The following is a 22,397-nucleotide window of genomic DNA, read 5'->3' on the forward strand; positions in this document are numbered from 1 at the left end:
TGGGCGCCTGGGATCCAGCTGCTGTGACCTGCAGCCTAATGGGCCCTCCAGGCACAGCCAAGTTTGGGCCAGGCCCAGAAAAATACCCCATTCAATCCCATTCCCCCACAGGAGTAATGAAGACAACTTGTCTACTGGCCAAAGACACTCTCCTTGTCGTCATACAACTGGCCTCCCCACTTCCAGGGAGGGAGGAGCAAAACTCTGGACACAGAGTAGATTCCAGTGCAAATCCCTGGGTGAAGGCATCCAGCTTTGTTTTGGTGTGACTCTGAGAGTGTGTCTCATCAGCATAGGGTTTGGCATGTAGTAGGTGCTGAATGAAAGAATGAAGGGATTACTGGCTCGATCTTCCACCTTCCACCCTGTTGTCCCCAAGACCACATTGTATCTGGGGAAGGAGAGGGTTCCGACAGCTTCCTCGAAGTGCTATGTGTGTGATCTTAGAACCTAGTCATAAACTTCTTTTCTAACCTAGTCGTGAATGTCTTTTCCAGAGCAAACAGGACACACTTATAAAGAGAGAAATAACGGGCGCTAGCAAGAACATGAGGTGCAGGAGGAGAGAGCTGGGAGGAAAGTGGAACAAATCAAAATTATGCACGTTGTTGACAAATTCATTTTCTAAATAAAATGTTATCTGGACCCTAATGAGAAAAGCAGACTAACAAGGGAGATTTAGTCTATACACACCCATTTAAACCTTCAAAAAATATTCTCCAACACTGTAAGATCTTTTCCATAATTTATTTCAGGATTTATAAGGAATCAGATCCCAAGTCTCTTTGGAGGAGGCGGTGAATCTTTTTTTCTCTATTCCCAGTCATCCTTAAGACCTGACCTCCCATCTTTGAGAAGGTCACTGAGTCCCTCCTCTAGAATCGTATGCAGGAACCACCTCTCCATCTTCCCTCTCAGAGTGTTCTTAGAACTTTAGCATGTCTGGGATTCTGACTCCTAAGGACCCAGCAGGGACCAGTGTGAATTCCCAAGCTTACTTACTTCCAGGTTTTGTTTCTTACTGTTGGTCTGGTTTGTTTGAATTACCTGTATTCCTTCAACTGGAAAATACTATTGTGGATAACCTAGTCCAATGCCTTCATTTTACAAGCGATAAAAACCAAAGTGAGAAAAGAGGAGTGACTTACTCAGGTTGTGGCAGAACTGAGACTTGCATTCTAGCCGTGCAGAGCAACATCAGCCTGTATCCTGCCATCCACTTTCAAAACCTAGAATCATATGAAGTTAGAACTATAAGTAACTTCAAAGACTTCTACTCCATTTCAGGGTCACAGATCTTTCTATGAGGGAAAAAAAAAAAAAAACGTACACATGTGCACACAGCCTGAAAATTTTGCACACAACAATAGGAGATGCATGTGGCACCTGAAGCTCACTGTGGGCTGATGAGTCCCTCAACCCCAGGCTAAGAACCAACAACATCATTTTACAGATGATGAAATCTAAACAAACAAACTTACTCACAGTCCCATTGTGGGTTAAGGACAGTTCCAGGACTGGATACCTGGTGTCCAGACTAAAAGTTCGAAGGGGAACAGTGGAAAGGTTTTGGATTTGGAGATGTACATAGCAATCTGGAGATGAGAGGTGATACAGGATGACCTGGAAGACCCCAGGCTTCTTGTAAGGACTACTATAAATAGGGAGAAAAGGCAAGTCGGGGTTAAGCCTAATGGTCTTCAAGGCATACGGTGGTGCTGGGTTCTATTATGTGTGGGGTTGGCTTGTTCTTGGACCCTGTTTTTACTTCTGCCTGTGAAAGTGTGGGTCAGAGAAGGTCATGATTGCTGGACCTCAGAAACCTCGAGGCTTTTGCCTGCTATTTTTCCTAGAGGAGATGTCCCTCCATCCCCCAGGGAGGAAGGGGTGGCAGAAAGATCTAAGTACCTCCTTCAGTGCACTTTCTCCATCTCACCGGGCGCCTAGGACATACGACTGATCCTCTTTATCCTGGATAAGACCGTATCCAGACTCAACAAGTCCATGAGACCTCCAAGGCACCTGAAATGAGTGAATCATTTGCTTTTATAAAATCAGTTCACTGTTTCACGTGTAAACCTGTTTTCATTTAGCATCTTCCACATTTAATGCATTCCAACTTTCTCAGCGTCAAAACTTACTCAGTCATTTCACTTTTGCCTGGACTCCTGAAATAATACCAAAACCATAGTACTTCTCAAGTATTCTACTTGAATGACTTACAAAAATGTGTGAGCATTCCAAAGATTCTCCCTCACCCTTCCTACTAATATAAGTTTTAGATTCTTGAGGTTACCTCGTACTGTCTTGCCGCCTCCTCCTCACTACTATTGCCCCTTTCCCTCACCAATCTCTAAATGTCCAAGTCCTTCTTCAACCCCTAGCTAATTTCTTTATTCTTTAGCAAGTATTTGTTAAATGCCTATTGTGTTTTAGGGAAAAAAAGAACGAGGAAAAATGTAGGCAATATACTTTGTAAGATTTTTTTTTTAATAAATTTATTTATTTATTATTTTTGGCTGCGCTGTGTCTTCGCTGCTGTGCGCAGGCTTTCTCTAGTTGCGGTGAGCAGGGGCTACTCTTTGTTGCGTTGCGCGGGCTTCTCACTGCAGTGGCTTCTCTTGTTGAGGAGCTCTAGGCGCACAGGCTTCATAGCTGCGGCTCGTGGGCTCTAGAGTGCCAGCTCAGTAGTTGTGGTGCACGGGCTTAGTTGCTCTGCGGCATGTGGGATCTTCTTGGATCAGGGCTCGAACCCATGTCCCCTGCGTTGGCAGGAGGATTCTTAACCACTGCGCCACCAGGGAAGTCCAATACTTTGTAAGATATTTCTAAAGACACATGGTAACTCCTATGAGCAAGACCATGATATTCCTGCTCCTCCTTTTGTAGAAAGCACTGATATAAAAGTAGGAGTGTATTGCACACAAGTGGCATCTTTTAGAGAGGCATTGTACTAGAAAATATTTCTTATTGGACTTCGCATCCCACCTGCACAAAGGAGGGAAGAAACCATGCAAAGGCAATGAAGATCTTTAGGTGTATAGACAAGGAGAGAGGGGGGGGCCCCCTCTGGGTGAGATAAGGCACACAGGGACATGTTTCCTCAAAGCACAGGATCTAACTTGTCAGATCATGAAGGAACTGCCAAACACAAATCCTCAGGACCATTCCCCACCTACCCTTAGTCTCTGCTCTTTCTTGGAAGCTTAATGCAAGGTTTCAGGGGAAGAAAACTGTTATTTATATAAGTCCTACTCTATTCTAGAACACTTTCATATAAAATATCACATATGACTCTTTGAATAGTCTTCTCAAATGTATAATTACTATTTTAAGGACGATAAAACTAAAACATAGAGAGGTATGTAACTCGCTTATGGACACACAGCTAGTGAAGGCAAAACTGGGATTCAAAACTTTGTAGTTTATTGTTCTTGCTGGCACATCAAAGGAGGCAGGCAGAATAGCGTAGTATGTGCCCCAGCTCTTTGTCTCTTATCCTGAGGGTTTCAGATGTTGTTATTAACTGTGAGGGATAAAGCCCAACAGTTTAGGCTGGGTATATGGAGGGCAGAGAATATGGAGCAACTCGGGTTGAGCAGATTTGCTCCCTCAGAAACCCCTTGAGAAAAGGATTTGTCTGGAGCCAGAAATCAGAAGCAGTGGCCTCTCAGAGGGGAAGCCAGCTTAAAAGCAAGCAGGGGGCTCTTCTGTTAGAGAGACTTTGTTAGAGTCCAAGGAAACCCCCAGAACTTGACCTGATCCCTTAAGGGTGTTCTCAACAGAAATTAAAGGATATCCTTTGCCAAGAGCATAATTCTTGCAATAAATGAGAACTAAAGATAAAAACACTTCTGGTAATAACCATTCGTCTGTAACAATAATACATAATACCTTCCTAGTTGTTCCTTCTATATGAGAATCTATACCTGCCAACTATTATACTAACTTTCTGACTGTATAGCTGTCCAGCACCCTCCAAGAACATTGTGTTCATGGGTTGTTCCAATGATAGGACAGAGTTCACCTGAATACGTCATAGGATTCAAGCAAACTTTGTAAACTGGTTCAGAATGTTGAATAGGGCTCTATATTTAATTTTCATTCAGCACTGAAACATTCTGATTGATTCAGTATATCATAAAAGAAGTTGTCAGATACAGAATTAAGACTGTTTCCTTAATGGACCCTGCCTGGAGAGGTTATCCATGCTGTAGAAAGCTGTTATAGAGGGACTGACCAGGGTGCCAATAGGTTTTTCCTCCTCTACTTTAATGTAGTGATGCTAATTAGCAGTTTTGAATCTCTTATTGAAGGTGAGCCCAGCTTCAAGGGCTGACATTCATTAAGGATATGGATACTGCCGACCTCCTACCTTTCACATACCTTCGGACCAAAGGATCACACGGGCTGCTGGATTAGGGCTGCCATGGGCTTGTTTGGACATGCACTGTTGGAGAGCACGCAGCAGAGGTAATAGATTTCAGCTATGGTTTTTAATTCTGTAAATTAAGCTTAAAATGAAAAGAAAATGACCAGTCAGTAGGCTAGGATCAAAATGTAGGCCCAGGCTCTGTACACAAAGGGAAAGTGTGAGAATTGGAAAATAAACTTTTATTTTTCAATCTCTTGTCCCCACAAACTTTTAATATGTAACTGTTTCGATCTGCTTCCAGATCAGTGTCCCTTTGTAAACACACGTGAAATTTGAGTACAAAGAGATGAACAGCAATGCATTGCTTAACTGCATCAATATTTTATGCAGTTGATCATGTAAGAATCAGAAGCAGATTTAGCCTTCTCTGTGGACTGTAGGGACTAAGGTTCTGTTGACCACATTTCCACTTCACAAACAGAGCTATCCAACCAAGACTTGTTTACAAACTGGAAATGTGCTCAAACACACTGTCCCTGATATTTTGTTTGCTCTTCTAGGCTGACAAATTGCGAACTTTAGAGTTATTTCTACAATACTAGATGCATATTTAATTAGGAAAATAGAAGAAACAAAGTCGTGATAGGGAAACATCTCTGATGATATCTGATCATTACAAATTGCTATTTGAGGGGATAAAACACAAGAAATGTAGTAATTTCTATAATATTTTCCAATATTTACTAATTTTAAAGTAAGACATAGGTTTATGTTTATATGCACTTCACTTTATTTATTTCACTATAATAAGGGACTTAGGAATCAAGATCCAAATGTCAGTAGCCAGAATTATTGAAAATGGTCTAAGCCAAAAGAGAGGCGAATCTAGGATTTGCAAATTTCTTTTTATTTATTTCTCCTCATTCTATACGGATAACAACCACTAAAGAGAGTCATGGGTTATATTCTCCTCACTTTATAAATAAGGAGCAAAAGTTTTAGAACAATTGTATGCATAGCAAAAACAACACTGCACTACGAGTTCCACCAACTGAACCTCTATTTAATTATAATGTCTTTGGTAACTCAGTTAATTCCTGTACACTTCTGTTTTCTCATTTGTAAACTCTGGAGCAGGAATTTATTTTGAAATCTATGAGGTGCTGAAATTTTTAAAAAGTGATAGTTTCTTGACAGACCCAGTATCACATTATAGTCACTGGTGGAATGGGAGTAGTACCTAGCCCTCCAGAGTTTGACCATTATCCAGATGATGAAACATTTCTGAAATTAAAAGCTGAGCTGCAAAAAATATATAGTTCTTTGCTTTGATCTTTCAGTCCAAGTCATCAGAAACATGCAAAACTCACAATCTAACTTGAAGACAAATCATTCTATAAAAAGAGATAAATTTTGTTCATTTAGCAAAAATCACTAAAAAAACTAATTTAATAATTCTTGGCTAAAGTTAATGTGTACAGGAAGTGGTACCATAATAATTTTTTATAAAATCACCCTGATTAAAACTCACTCAATATTTGGACCTAACTAATAAACATTTCTAGAGAAAATCATAGAACTGAGATATACTGAGTTGAATAGTGTCGCCCCCAAATTCATGTCTACCTAGAACCAGTGAATGTGGCCTTCTTTGGAAAGAGTCTCTGTACATGTAATCAAGTTAACATTTACTGATGAGGTCTTATTATCCCACAAGTGTTATGCAAAATGTAACTAATTTAATTACAAAGATTTTGTACTTTCTAACATGTAAAGCACCAAATTATATAGTATATATCACATATTTTTGTGTCCATGAGTAATTACTAGTTAAAATATTACAAAATTATTTCCCCAAACTTACAAACTTTCCAACTGCATTTTTTTTCAGAGGTGGAGTTTGATAATTAGATACAAGGAATGATCACTGCAGATGGCTAAGTTTTATAAGTAAGCCTCTGTTTTGCTAGTGATTGGGCAATTCCAGAAGATAGCAATTCCATCTGATTGTGCTTAGAAGGGCTACGGCTTTTAGTGCAACACCAGCAGTACATTGGCTCCTTTGCTGTCCCTAAGACAAAATTATTGGAACATCCTTTATATTCTAATTATTTCTCCTCTTTACCAAGATTACTCATTTGTCACTGTTTAAGGCTCTGACAGGTGATCCATATTCAACTTTCTCCTATAAAATCTGATTGCGAAATTATAGTGTTACTTTTTTCTTGGTCCTTATACTCCTTTTAGGATTGAAAAAGGAACAGATCTTTGTTGAATAAATTACATGGAGACAGTCCACTAGGTGTTTTGCATATTTATCTCACTAAATCTTCCTAAAACAATCCTTCAAGGAAGGTATGGAGACTGACGTTGAGGGGTCTTCGGATCCTCAGTCTAGTCGTGATTGCTGAGCATAGGTCTGCTTACTTCTAAAGTTCAGACTCTTTTCACTCTACTCCCTTGGAATGGCTTTAATAAACAAACACCATTTTTTAAATGAAATGTATTAGGTAGATAGGAGGCCTTCCCCTGGCTGAGTGTATACTTTGATAATATGCTTGGTTTCACATCAGTACTATCAGTCGATCTTCAAAATAGTGTTCCCCTATTTTCTATAAATGTGGTTTTATTCCAGAAAGACACCTCTCAACATTTTGAAAGTAAACTAATTTTCAGGGCTTTATCTCAACATATTGTTGAAATGTCTTGTTTATGTGTCAGTTTTCTTATACTGCTTCATACAGAAAACAAAAAACAATTGTTGATTTTTTTTTTTCCTGGTTGACATACCCTTTAAACAGAAAAGAATCCTAACTTTCAACTCCATTGACCCTTTGTAAACTCTTCAAGTTCAAAACTGATTTTAAGTTTGACACTTTCTATTGCCTGCAATAGAAAGGTGAGGGAAATCTAAGATTAGACCTTCGAGTGTGGGAAAGAAAGATGTAATTGATAGAAAACAGGAGATGTGTGCCCCCAGCTCACTTCTACTGCAAAATGAGAACTACCATTTTGGATAGAGATATTTTTAAAGACTGAAGAATACTGAAGAAAAAAATTCTAAGACAGTGATGAAAGTCCTCTTGTATATTTAACATGTTGATTAATTTATATACATCTATATATCCCTTAATGTAGATTTGGAACACATGATCTGAATATAAAACAAAATAATTGAAATCTGAAGTTTTCCAGAAAAATTTAAAGTTATATTTACAGAAGAATGCATAGTGTTTCCTAATTTAAGGAACAAGGATACTTCATAGTGTGGGAACTTGTTACAATTACATAATCATTTTTGCATTTACTTCTTAACCTTCTCTATCTCCCTTAAGAGTACACAGACATACAATGATTTTTCTCTCTGTTGAAGAAGGTACTACAATTTCTAAAGCTGCCCATTGAGTGTTTCTGAGCCATAGTCAAAAGCTATTTCAAAACGAGGACAGATTTCTTTTCTCCCTGGGGACAGACAGCATGATGCTTCCTCAGCCCTGCATTCTAAGCCTTTTGTCCCTCAGATCTTGTTCAATCCTAGGCATAAAAAGATACTTCTTCCACTATTAAAATGCTGACAGCAATCAAGGTGGGAGTACATCCATTTTTTATTCATTTCATGTTAAATTAAATCATCTGTAGTTCTGTAACAATGAATTTGGTCATACACTTAAAGAGAAACAAAACAAGTCCGTTGGAAAAGAGACAACTACCAAATTGTTCTGATATGGGTCAAGAACAGGTCATTGTGAGTATAGTTGAATGTAATTATGACATACATTCATAAAATCCTGGCATTGTCTCCACTCTCATCAAAGAGTGTGCATAGAGGATGCTTTAGATACCAATGGTTACAGCCATCTCATCTGCCTGACCCATCACTGTGTTTTCTCAAGGCTGGCTTGAGAAAACCAGCTCCCCCTCCATCGTATTTGCATCTGTTAGAGTAAAACAACAATGCATTCAGTTATTGTTGCAGAATTTTCCCAATATAGTGCCTTTTTCATATTCTCATAGAGCTTGAACAACCTGCAGATGAATTCTCACAACATCCCTTCAGACTTTCCACATGGATTCAAACACAATATGCAATTATGTCATTTATATCAGTACAGAGAAACCAAGAAAGGTTAATGTTCCAATGCTTTTAACGGAGTTCTTTCTGCATCATACCATTTTATTTCTCTGTGAGAAAAAAAATGCAGTTACAGATGGTAATAAAAGAACTGAACCAAATAGGCCTGGATCATATTAGTGATATTGAGTCAAGCCTTGGCCCTCGGAAATATCCCTAACTTGCTAAAATACAAGCACCCATGAAGCTACCAACATTCTTCTTCACTGTGTTTGGATTTTCTACCTCTCTAACTTCCAGGATGGGATGCAGAGAGGGAGAAGGGAAAATAATACATTTTGCATGCGAATCATTTGCTTTTTAAAGAACAGCAGTGTTGATAAGTTTCAAAAATTTCTAATATTAATCCCATTTTGAAATGAAAATAAGAAAAAATATTTTAATAACTTATCTTAACTATTATATTAGTGTTTTTGGTATATGTCTATGTGTCTGTGTGTGAATTTTTTATTGGAGTCACATGGCCATTGTAGATTTCTCTCCCTAGGACCAAGATTCCAGTTTGCTGCTTAGAAAAGGCTTGAGTTTTGCCAAGAGCAAATGCATAAACATTCCTATAGCATTACTGCTGTTCCCTGCCTGTCAACTGCCATACCAGGGCCCTGGCAAGGATAAGACTTCACACAAGGGAAGGCCAAGCAAACTCGTGGGTTTCGCAGAAGCCAGGGACTTACACAAGGACAGCTGTCAATGAGATACCAAGTTATGCAGCAGAAAGAAACATGGATCTAAGATGAGACATGAAAATGGTACAGATGAACTTATTGGCAAAGCAGAAATAGAGTCACAGATGTAGAGAACAAACTTATGGTTACCAAGGGGGGAAGGGAGGGATGGGATGAAATGGGAGACTGGGATTGACATATATACACTACTATGTATAAAATAGATAACTAATGAGGACCTACTGAGAGGTTAGATAACTAATGAGAGGTTAGATAACTAATAGATAACTAATGAGAACATAACTAATGAGAACTCAATGATCTGTGGTGACCTAAATGGGAAGGAAATCTAAAAAAGAGTAGATATATGTATACTTATAGCTGATTCACTTTGCTGTACAGCAGAAACTAATACAACATTGTAAAGCAACTAGTCTCCAATAAAAATTAATTTAAAAAATGAGAGATGAATGAGTAAAAGGAGTAGGGCTGACAGAACTCAAGTTCTGAGGATCAAGATCTCAGTAAAGATGCAGATGTAGAGAATGGACTTGAGGACACGGGGTGGGGGGAAGGGTAAGCTGGGACAAAGTGAGAGAGTGGCATGGACATATATACACTACCAAATGTAAAATAGATACTTTGTGGGAAGCAGCCGCATAGCACAGGGAGATCAGCTCAGTGTTTTGTGACCACCTAGAGGGGTGGGATAGGGAGGGAAGGAGGGAGATGCAAGAGGGAGGAGATATGGGGATATATGTATCTGTATAGCTGATTCACTTTGTTATAAAGCAGAAACTAACACACCATTGTAAAGCAATTATACTCCAATAAAGATGTTTAAAAAAAAAAAGATCTCAGCAGCAGAGATGGAGACTCACACTTAAAGAGAGAACACTTGGGGCTATATCTAGGCACAGAGAGACTTGAAGTCAAGAGTAGGAATCCAGAAAATTAAAGATGGTACCCTCTTTAGCACAAAAAAGAAATGATCTCTCTATGAAAAGACGTGGAGGAGTGGTGATGTTTTTGAAACATATATAAAAAAATCACTGTGTTGTGTACCAGGAACTAATGGAGTGTTGTAGGTCAATTATACTTCAGAAACAAACAAACAAACTCACAGAAAAAGAGACTGGGTTTGTGAGGTAGGGTGTAAAGGGAGAGGGAACTGGATGAAGGTGGTCAAAAGGGACAAACTCCCAGTTATAAGATAAGTAAGCACTAGGGATATCATGTACAACGTGATAAATAGAATGAACACGGCTGTATGTTCTATATGACAGCTGTTAAGAGAGTAAATCCTAAGGGTTCTCAGCACAAGGAAAAAGTCTTTTTTTCTATTTCTTTAATTTTGCATCTATATGAGATGATGGAGGTTTACTAAACTCATTGTGGTCATCATTTCATGAGGTATATAAGTCAACTCATTGTGCTGTATATCTTAAACTTATACAGAGCTATCTGTTGATTATATCTCAATAAAATTGGAAGGAAAAAAAAAGACACCATTGAGAAAGTGAAAAGACCACTCAGAGAATGGGAGAAAACATGTGTAAGCCATATATTCGATAAGGGACTTATATCCAAGACATAAAAAAAAAACTTTACAACACAACAACAAAATGACAAATAATCCAATTAAAAATGGGCAAATGATTTGAAGAGACATTTGTCCAAAGAAAATATACTCACACAAGGGAAGGCCAAGCAAACTCGTGGGTTTCGCAGAAGCCAGGGACTTACACAAGGACAGCTGTCAATGAGATACCAAGTTATGCAGCAGAAAGAAACATGGATCTAAGATGAGACATGAAAATGGTACAGATGAACTTATTGGCAAAGCAGAAATAGAGTCACAGATGTAGAGAACAAACTTATGGTTACCAAGGGGGGAAGGGAGGGATGGGATGAAATGGGAGACTGGGATTGACATATATACACTACTATGTATAAAATAGATAACTAATGAGGACCTACTGAGAGGTTAGATAACTAATGAGAGGTTAGATAACTAATAGATAACTAATGAGAACATAACTAATGAGAACTCAATGATCTGTGGTGACCTAAATGGGAAGGAAATCTAAAAAAGAGTAGATATATGTATACTTATAGCTGATTCACTTTGCTGTACAGCAGAAACTAATACAACATTGTAAAGCAACTAGTCTCCAATAAAAATTAATTTAAAAAATGAGAGATGAATGAGTAAAAGGAGTAGGGCTGACAGAACTCAAGTTCTGAGGATCAAGATCTCAGTAAAGATGCAGATGTAGAGAATGGACTTGAGGACACGGGGTGGGGGGAAGGGTAAGCTGGGACAAAGTGAGAGAGTGGCATGGACATATATACACTACCAAATGTAAAATAGATACTTTGTGGGAAGCAGCCGCATAGCACAGGGAGATCAGCTCAGTGTTTTGTGACCACCTAGAGGGGTGGGATAGGGAGGGAAGGAGGGAGATGCAAGAGGGAGGAGATATGGGGATATATGTATCTGTATAGCTGATTCACTTTGTTATAAAGCAGAAACTAACACACCATTGTAAAGCAATTATACTCCAATAAAGATGTTTAAAAAAAAAAAGATCTCAGCAGCAGAGATGGAGACTCACACTTAAAGAGAGAACACTTGGGGCTATATCTAGGCACAGAGAGACTTGAAGTCAAGAGTAGGAATCCAGAAAATTAAAGATGGTACCCTCTTTAGCACAAAAAAGAAATGATCTCTCTATGAAAAGACGTGGAGGAGTGGTGATGTTTTTGAAACATATATAAAAAAATCACTGTGTTGTGTACCAGGAACTAATGGAGTGTTGTAGGTCAATTATACTTCAGAAACAAACAAACAAACTCACAGAAAAAGAGACTGGGTTTGTGAGGTAGGGTGTAAAGGGAGAGGGAACTGGATGAAGGTGGTCAAAAGGGACAAACTCCCAGTTATAAGATAAGTAAGCACTAGGGATATCATGTACAACGTGATAAATAGAATGAACACGGCTGTATGTTCTATATGACAGCTGTTAAGAGAGTAAATCCTAAGGGTTCTCAGCACAAGGAAAAAGTCTTTTTTTCTATTTCTTTAATTTTGCATCTATATGAGATGATGGAGGTTTACTAAACTCATTGTGGTCATCATTTCATGAGGTATATAAGTCAACTCATTGTGCTGTATATCTTAAACTTATACAGAGCTATCTGTTGATTATATCTCAATAAAATTGGAAGGAAAAAAAAAGACACCATTGAGAAAGTGAAAAGACCACTCAGAGAATGGGAGAAAACATGTGTAAGCCATATATTCGATAAGGGACTTATATCCAAGACATAAAAAAAAAACTTTACAACACAACAACAAAATGACAAATAATCCAATTAAAAATGGGCAAATGATTTGAAGAGACATTTGTCCAAAGAAAATATACAAATAGCCAATAAGCACGAAAAGATGCTAAACATTAGTCATTTGGGAAATGTAAACCAAAACCACAATGAGATACCACTTCACACCTACCATGATGGCTAAAATAAAAAAGTCAGATACTATATGTGTTGCTGAGGATGTGGAAAAACTGGAGCCTTCATATATTACTGTTGTAAATGTAAAATCATGCAGCTGCTTTAGCAAACAGTTTGAGAATTCCTCAAAGATTAAATCCAGGGATACCATATGACACAAAAATTTTACTCCGAAATATATATCACAAGAGAATTAAAAAGTCTTCACACAAAAAATTGTACAGAAGTCTTCATACCAGTCTTATTCATAATAGCCAAAGAGCAGAAACAACCCAAATGTTCATCACCTGATGAATGGATAAAGAAATGTGGTAGAACTACACATTAGAATATTATTCAGACATAGAAAGGAATGAACTTCTGATACATACTACAGCACAGATGAACCATGAAAACGCTATGCTAAGTGAAAGAAGCCAGTCACAAAAGGTCACATATTTATTGACCCTTTGTATGAAATGTCCAGAATAGGCAAATCCATAGAGACTGAAAGTGAATTAGTGGTTGCCAGGGACTGGGGGAAGGAGGATGGGGAATGACTGCTAATGGGTACTGGGTTTATTTTGGGGGTGATGTAAATGTTCTCGGATTAGATAGTGGTGATTGAGGCACAATTTTGTGAATATACTGAAAAAACCACTGAATTGTATGCCTTAAAAGGGTGAGCTTTATGATATGTGAATTATATTTCAATAAAGCTGTTTTGTTTATCAAATGGATTAAAGATCTAAATGTATTAAGACCTGAAACCATAAAACTCCTAGAAAAGAACAAAGGCACAACATTCTTTGACACAAATTGTAGCAATATATTTTTTTAATCTGTCTCCTAAGGCAAAAGAAATAAAAGCAAAAATTAACAAATGGGACCTAATTAAACTTAAAACCTTTTGCACAGCAAAGGAAAACATCAACAAGATGAAAAGATAACCTCTGGTTTGGGAGAAAATATTTGCAAATAATATGATTGACCAGGGGTTAACATCCAAAATATGTAAACAGCTCGTACAAGTCCATACTGAAAAAAACAATCAATCAAAAAATGGGCAGAAGACCTGAATAGACATTTTTCCAAAGACATACAGATGGCTACCAGGCACATGAAAAGATGTTCAACATCACTAACTATTAGAGAAATGCAAGTCAAATCAACAATGAGATATTACCTCACATCTGTCATAATGGCCATAATTAAAAAGTCTACATATGTTGGCAAGGCTGTAGAGAAAAGGGAACCCTTGTACACTGTTGGTTGGAATGTAAATTGGTGCAGCCACTATGGAAAATGGTACGGAAGTTCTTCACAAAACTAAAAATAGAACTACCACATGATCTGGCAAATCCACTCCTGGGTATATATCTAGAAAAAACAAAAACACTAATTTGAAAAGATACATGCACCCCAACATGTGCTGTTCATAGCAGCACAATTCACAATAGCCAGGACATGGAAGCAACCTAAGTGCCCATCAACAGATGAATGGATAAAAATATGTTGTGTATATATATATGTATATATACAATGGAATACTATTAAGCCATAAAAGAGAATGAAATTCTGCCATTTGCAGCAACATGGATGGACCTAGAAAATATTGTGCTTAGTGGAATAAATCAAACAGAGAAAGACAAATTCTGTATGATATCACTTATATGTACAATCTAAAAACTAATACAAATGAATGTATATTTAAAATAAAAACAGACTCAGAGATATAGAATACAAACTTGTGGTTACCAAAGGGGAGAGGGAAGGGAGGAGAGACTAATTAGGAGTATTGGGTTAATAGATACAAACACTCTCTCTCTCTCTCTCTCTCTCTCTCTCTCTCTCTCTGTCTCACGTGAGGACACAGTGAGAAGGAGGCCATTTGAAAGCCAGGAAGAGAGCTTTCACTAGAACCCAACCATACTAGCACAGTGATCTCAGATTTGCAGCATACAAAACAGTGAGAAAATAAATCTTCGTTAAAGTCACCCAGTCTACGGTATTTTGTTATGGCAGCCTTAGCCAACAAAAACAGGTGATATCTTTCAGGTCCCACTTCTCCTGAATGAATGTTCCTAAAGACTAATCTAAATGGGGCGGGAGGTAGGGAAACATAACCACTGCTTCCATTTAATCAGGTGTGTTTGTCCAATAGGCATCGCTATCCAGACAGAGAGCATAGTTTTTGTGAAGGGAGGGGGAGGACTGAGTGGTGGCTGAGTTGGGGTTAGGGTGTTCAATTCCGTGGTTAGGTTAGGATTTCCCTTCTTGGAGGGAAGTTCCATTACTTATAAGGTTATAACCGACTTTCTATGAAAAGTGAGAATTAGGGTAGAAAGGTGGGAAATTAGGTAGGGAAACACCCTAGATCTCCTGGTGTGGTGCTTCCCTTGCCTGGGGGTAAATGCCCTGGCAAGCTCAGCATAAATGGATGGATAGCTCTACCTTAAAAGAGAAAGTTCTTGTTGTTTGGTCCCCCATTTAGAACACAAAGCAAAGTAGTATTTTTATATTTAAATGTAAAAACAAAAAAATTATATATATGGGTGTGCAAATAAATGTGTGTTTTTTCCTCAGGGAGAAAAAACCATTCTGGTCACTGCGGAACCAAATTTGAGATGAGAGGACTGGTTAGAAATAAGGATCTCCTTTTGAGTGTGGGGAGGGGGAGGGAGAGGCAGTGCTTGAAAAGTTGGCTGTTTGGGGCTGTTATTCCCTCACTACCACTTCAGGGCTTCTCTGTGCCCTGCCCACACTTCTGGGGAGGCTGACAATGGTTAGTTAACAGGTGAAAGCCCGTGCTAGCAGTAGCAGTCACCTGAGCCCCAGAGCTTTGGCTTAAAAGACACACATGTACACACAGGGGTTTGGAAATATGAGTTGGCTGGTCAACTTGAGCATGTTATTGGGGTTATTTGCTGGTGGGACTAGCATGTCACTAAAGCAGGCCTTTTGACAGATTTTTAAAAAGTGTTTTTTTTAAAGCAAAACAAGTTTAGATTTTAATCATATTTGTAGGGTTTCTAACTCTTTGTTTTACCGAATTGCTTGTTTGCTTCAGCTTTCTCCTTCCCATCTCTGCTCTTGGAGGAAATGGGAACAGGAATGGAGTCAAAACACTTGTAATTTTGTATCCTGGTGTCTATTCTCTGAATGTGAAATATTCCTTTCCTTTGTTGAGATTCTTGAGGAGTTATTTTTTTTTTCTTTTATAATAAAAACAAACCCCACCTTCGTCTCTACATTTCCCCTACTGTTTCTGGCTGGTTTTGTGTTGCTGGGGCAGGCGGGCTGTGGTTTTCTCTTACCATGGCAACTTCTAATTGCCATGTACAGTATGTTCAGAGTTAGGTGACTCCTTCCTTATTGTAAACAAACTGTGTTAAAAGCCCAGAGCAGCTCTTATAAATCAACCTAACATTTCATAAATAAATAAATTAAATTAAATTCGTATGTGGTAATCTTGACCAAACTCTTCAATCACTGCTGAAGGCAAGAAAACATATTTAGATATCTACAATCCAACTTGCTTTGGGAACAAGTACTACGTTACTCTGAACGAATACCTATTCTTCAGTATAAAAGATGTGAAAAATCTTTAAGAATATAAAAGTAACTAAGGTGGTGAGCGTACCCACAAGTCCCCTCGGCCCTTCTCTGTTAAGTGACAATGCAAAGGAAAATAGAGGAAATATGGATAAATATGATGCTTTATTATTTTTTAAAACCCTGTCATTAGAATCACTTCAAAGAAGAGTTGCCCTCTGGCAAGAATAGAAATTCTTGTATTTGCTGAATAATTCCACACTCATCATAGCCATTTCCCACTTATTCTGACTCTTATTTCCAGAGTAACTCGGCCTCATCGTCAATCTACATTCACAAGTTGCGCTAGTGGGTTTTTTTTTTTTTGCTCTTCCCTCAAGGGACAATGATCAGAATCTGGTGACGTGACCCAGGCAACTGCACACTGAAGCTTAGTGAAGGGTCAGTGATAAAGGTTTCCGCAGCGCCTCCCGGCTCTCTGGTCAGGGGCTGAGTGTGGAGGTGTGGGCTCACATTCCTGCCTCTGTGAAGCAACCTGTATGTACAGAGTAAGAAGATCACTCCTTCTGCTTCTGCTAGGTGCAGTAAGAAAATGAAGCTCTGAAAATTCTTTTTGGATGTGATGCTGAAGACGTAAAGAACAATAATAGAAGCTAAAAATTTCTATTTCAATTTCAATTAGAGGAGAATCTCAACATTCCCATAGGCATTAAAAGCAGGAAATCTGAGGACACCCTAGCAGAGAAGGAAGAGTGGGAAAAATAACATTCAGGGGCAAAGGCAGAAGTTAGAAATTATCTTGACCCCTAGGGTTAGCCTAATCTGTGGACCTCATGTTACTAAAGTGTCCCCACAGTAAACTGGCTGCCACGTCCTCCCAGCCCTGCATCAGCTTGCATTCTGTCTTCCCAAGATATCCTGTTCTAGAGGCAACCAGTCTTCCCCAGTACTACAGCTCATTAGAATGACTACTTGTACTAGGGCCATGTATTGAGGGCCTACTAAGTGCTACACACATTCTCTCATTTAATACTTAGAGCAAACTTCAGAGAAGTCCTTACTCTGACTTTTTTATTCAGGACATAGATTCAGAGCCGGTAACTAAGTTGACTAAAGTCACAAGACCAGCAAAGATGAGAGATGGAATTTTACCCCATACTTCTAGAACTACAGCCTATTTAGCCAGAAGTATGTGGTGCTATGTTGGGATTATAACTAGCAAGCAATTTGACAATTATTTTATTTTAAAATAAGCATGCATGGCTATCTTATGTAACATAATGCCAATTTTATAAGGATTTTAAGATAAGACGTGGGACTTCAAAGAAACTTCTAGGTGTAGTAGACCACCATGGGCTCTGTCCCAGGTCCTCTTTCAGTTTCATTCTCCTATGTTGTTGGATTGAAAAGTGTGGATTATGTTCCTTCCATGCAACTACTTTGACAGCAGAGTTTCAGCTTTTCTAAATCAATTTTCTGAGGAAAAATGGAAGAAAGCATGACAAATAAAAATGCAAAAGCTTAGACATAGGAGAATAATTTAAAATGTAGATCTTTTGTGTTTTGGTTGACATAAACACCAAGTTCTCACTTCATTCCTGTCTCATTGGGCGCTAGACAAGACTACCAGGCCAGCCAGCCTGACGTGGGTTTGAGCTGCCATTGTGCTTATCTCGGAGGCTTTCTCAGGTTCTCCCCACAATCTCCTTCCTCGCCCCCTTTCAGGGATAAGCCCCACATCTGGCCCAGGCTCTGCTCCACTTCAGCTCCACAGCCATCCTGGCCCGAGGAAACACCAAATATCCCTACGACAAGCCACTGTACACTAACTCTACAGAGGACTTCACCATCTGAAAGCCAGGGACACGGGCTTACAGATGCTACCCCCATGATGCTTTCTTGTTACAGCTACCCCAGCACATAACTCACCCCTTTCCACCTTCTTCATTCCTTTGAACCATAACTACTCTCCCCACCACTATTTGAAAATTAGCTCACCTTCCAGTCTAAAAGAGCTCGAGAAGCTGGTCTCCTGAGCATTCCAATGGCTTCAAAGTCTGCTGACATCACCTAATCAGAGTCACTATCTCTTGACACTCTGGACCAGGCTATCACTACCTAGCAGGAGTGTTTTACCAAAGTAGGAAAATTTGGCAACTATAGCTGAGAAGTCATAGGGTTTTACCCTAGGTTTTTATAATTGAGAAACCAAGTAAAAGCCTATCATATACAGTAGACATAGAGTTTTTAAAATGGAGACAAGATCTGGGAACACATGTCTGAGCCACGTGTCTCCAGAGGCACAGTCTCCTTTACCTCTTTTTCTGTTCTATCCACTGGGCTCCCATCAAAATCTCCAACCACTGAAACAGATCCTAAAGCAGTTTACAGGAAACGATGAATAAACAGTGAGCCCAAACGTCCCTCCCCAAATTAGAACTTACTGACTCAAATGAATCTGCTGTCGGTGAAGTAGGTGGAAGAGCTCCCCGTGCAGGCAGACAGGCTCTACTCCATTTCCATCACCACCTTGCAAACTAGTAAGGCCGGCAGCAAAATTCATGAAATCACATGGCCTAATGCCATTCACCTGCTGTCCTACCTTTTGAAAAAGGCTTCGTTCCCATCAGTAAAACAGTGAAAGCAATCTTTCAGTACCAAAGAATATATTTTTAAAACTATAGTGGAAAGTATCCAAATACAGACGTTTTCTACCCCGCTTTTCCTTATTTTTGCTATGCAGCAAATTCTATAATGAAAAACTGGAAAGAAATAACTCTTCTTTGTCCCCATCCCTTTCCAAATGAATTTGCAAATCTTCTGGTCTGCCCCTCCGTCAGAAATTTTCTAGTTTGGAAAGCCTGCAAGATATGACCCAAATTCACTCCATTCTGCCTCCAATCACAAAAGCATAATACCCTTTCATTTTTTAAACGAACATGACTTTGGTGTAGAAGTTATTTTGATACAAATCTCATTCTGCAAGAAAACATGAACAGTCAATATTTCCTCATGTATCATGCTGTTCATCTACAATAACCAATTTATTCAGAGATTTATTACCTTACCCCAGCCCACTGCTTAGCACTGACAGAGCTGATAAGAAATTCACCGTATTTATGAAACTCCAACCCTTTGGGTTCGGTAAAAAAGGTACACATAAAGATGTGCAATAGCTATCTTTTTACGTTACTGGAGATAGAATCACAGTGTGTTGAAACTGACAGAGCCACCTTACGGAGCCAAGTGTTGCCAAACCTGGCTGAGGGTCTCCTGGGCTCCCACTTAGGAGCGCTTCTGTTAAACAGAAACTGTATGGGGCTTCCCTGGTGGCACAGTGGTTAAGAATCCGCCTGCTAATGCAGGGGACACGGGTTCGAGCCCTGGTCCGGGAAGATCCCACATGCCAAAAAACAACTAAGCCCGTGTGCCACACTACTGAGCCTGCGCTCTAGAGCCCACGAGCCACTACTACTGAGCCCACGCACCACAACGACTGAAGCCCATGTGCCTAGAGCCTGTGCTCTGCAACAAGAGAAGCCACCGCAATGAGCAGCCTGCACACCACAATCAAGATTCGCCCCCGCTTGCAGCAAGTAGAGAAAGCCCATGCGCAGCGAAGACCCATCGCAGCCAAAAAATAAATAAATTAATTAATTAAAACAATTATTTAAAAAAACAAACTGTATGTACAAAAATGCTAAGTCCTTCATATCTTTGACAAGTATGTGTCAGTGTTAAGTTCCCATTAAATGCAAATTTGATCTTTTATAAAATTGTGCTTAAAGCTAGTATCACAGAGCATCAGTTAGACTTCTGTATGCTTTTAGGAGGCTGAATAATTGCATTCACTTCAAAGCTACCTTGTGATATGTATAAAACAGAAATTTCATCAAGTTTAACTAATCACAACACAAGTCAAATTCCATTCCCAATATGTAAATAAAGTCATCCCACTGTTGTTTACTTACTTGGTTCCTTTTTCCTCTGAAGAATTCAGGTCCCTGAAATCAATAGTAACTGATTTATTCTGCAGTCATGCTTTATTTACCAGGCATGAGAAACTTTGGAAAAAGGGAGGATTGCCCATCTTTTAAACTATACTTTCAAACCTTAAAATTTTTTAATAACATAATCTTACAAATATACTTTATACATTTCAGTTACTCAAAGAGCATGCATTATTCAATTAGATTTGAACCCTCTCCTCCTTCACTCTGCAAGGTTTGTAAAACAAGTATTTTCACTGAACAGAGGGAAAAAAAATGCAAGCTCAAAGAAGTTAAATGACTTTCAAAGTCACATATATTGTAAGTGGAAGACACAATATCAGAATCTTCAGACTCCACAAAAAGTGTTCTTTTCGTCAATAAAGGCTTTTAAAAATATACTTAGCTCTCTGCTTTATAAAGTAGAAGTTTCTCAAAATATTTTTAAATTTTCTTGACGAATCAAAAATTTATGAACAACTGACAAACTGAACTATGCAGCAATATATTGCTATTTTCTGCTCTTTGAAGTATGAAAGATTGCTTTCCCCAACACTGTATAATTCCAGAATGCTGTGCTGTTCTAATTGGTGAGCTTTAGTCTTAAATTGAAACTAAGAATCCCTAGAGGGTTACTGAGTCATGCAGAACCTAACTTGCCCTTACACTAAGTGTCCTCAGAATATTGTAGTGTTTGAATGGGTGTTTCTCTGTCTCTCCTCATTGTTATCTGGGGACACTCTCACCACTGATCACATGTCAGCAAGTTGTCCCACTACCATTTTTAATCCCCAAAGGTACTTCCAGTATCATCTTTTTCTGCTGTCCCTATTTTTCTCTGTCTGTCTTCTTTAGCCTGGCTAAGACTTAAGTCATTACATTTAACATCCAGTGAGAGTGTTACTTTCTTCAGTTTGATAAGTTATTACATTGCATTTCCTATTGCCTTTTTATCTTTGTATCTGTGACTCTTTTCAGCAATTTTTATCACTGTCCACACTTAGAATATATATATATATATTTATTTAATTTTGAGATTTGAATTTGTGCTTGCTTAAAATTGTGGTTACAAATAAGTGGAGATATTGCTGTTGTAAATAGAACAAATTATTCCAAACACACAAATATTCCCAAGTTTGTTCCTGGCACATAAGCTACACATCTATCCTTTTTTTCCTCCTACTCAAAATTAGCATATAGGAATGAAAATTATTGTGAATGATATTATTCTAGAGATAGCTACCCTAAAATAAAATGTCAATCCTTGGCAAATTTGGCACTTTATGTACCATTAGAAACAAATTAATCTCAAAACACCTCACATAGACTTTGATATAGCAAAGTGTCGGAGATGAGAGTCCAAGTCTTTATGCAGAAACTGGGTTCCAGAGAGGGAGAGTGTGTTATCTAAGGTCACACAGTAGGTGGTAGTAGTGCTAAGGTTGGAGACCACCTCTTCGAGTCTACTGCTGTTCAGAACTATCATGCTGCCTCACAATTAAAATTTAAGACCATGATCTATTAAAACACTGAAGAAAGAAAACAGTGAAGAAAGACAGTACAATGATTCTCAAACTGCACTATAATATTGGAGCAGAATATTATTTTTCTGCACAATGTAAGCCATAATAATTGTTTAAAAGTATTAATAGTGATAAGTTAACAGCCAGTGAAAAATTTCTACCATAGAAAAATTACCTAAAGGACAAAAAAAAAAATTCCACAAAAAACTCTTAAAGTGCGACTAGTTAGCACATTTGCTATCATAAACATCCTATTTCTATGCCATATTAGTAAAAAAAGGTTCCAAAGCAATAGCATCATAATAATCAATAAATGTGTATGTGATGCAAGAGGTAATTTTGATACTGAACAAAGTAGTTTCCAGTAAGCTTGTATCTACATGCCCAAAGTAGCAGATTGAAAAAAAAACTGTCTTCTTGCAGACTGGTGCCTTCTTGCTGTAGACAGAGGGAGAGGGACAGGGACAGGGACAGGGAGGGAGAGAGGCTGAGAGAGAGTGCACTCTGGGTCTCTTCTTATAAGGGCACTAATCACATCATGAGGACTCCCCACCCTCATGACCTCATCTAAACCTAATTACCTCCCAAGGGCCCCACCTCCTAATAGCATTACATTGGGGATTAGAGCTTTGACATATGAATTTTGGGGGAACAAAC

This window comes from Physeter macrocephalus, chromosome 10 (assembly GCF_002837175.3).
Source record: "Physeter macrocephalus isolate SW-GA chromosome 10, ASM283717v5, whole genome shotgun sequence".
Classification (NCBI taxonomy): Eukaryota; Metazoa; Chordata; class Mammalia; order Artiodactyla; family Physeteridae; genus Physeter; species Physeter macrocephalus.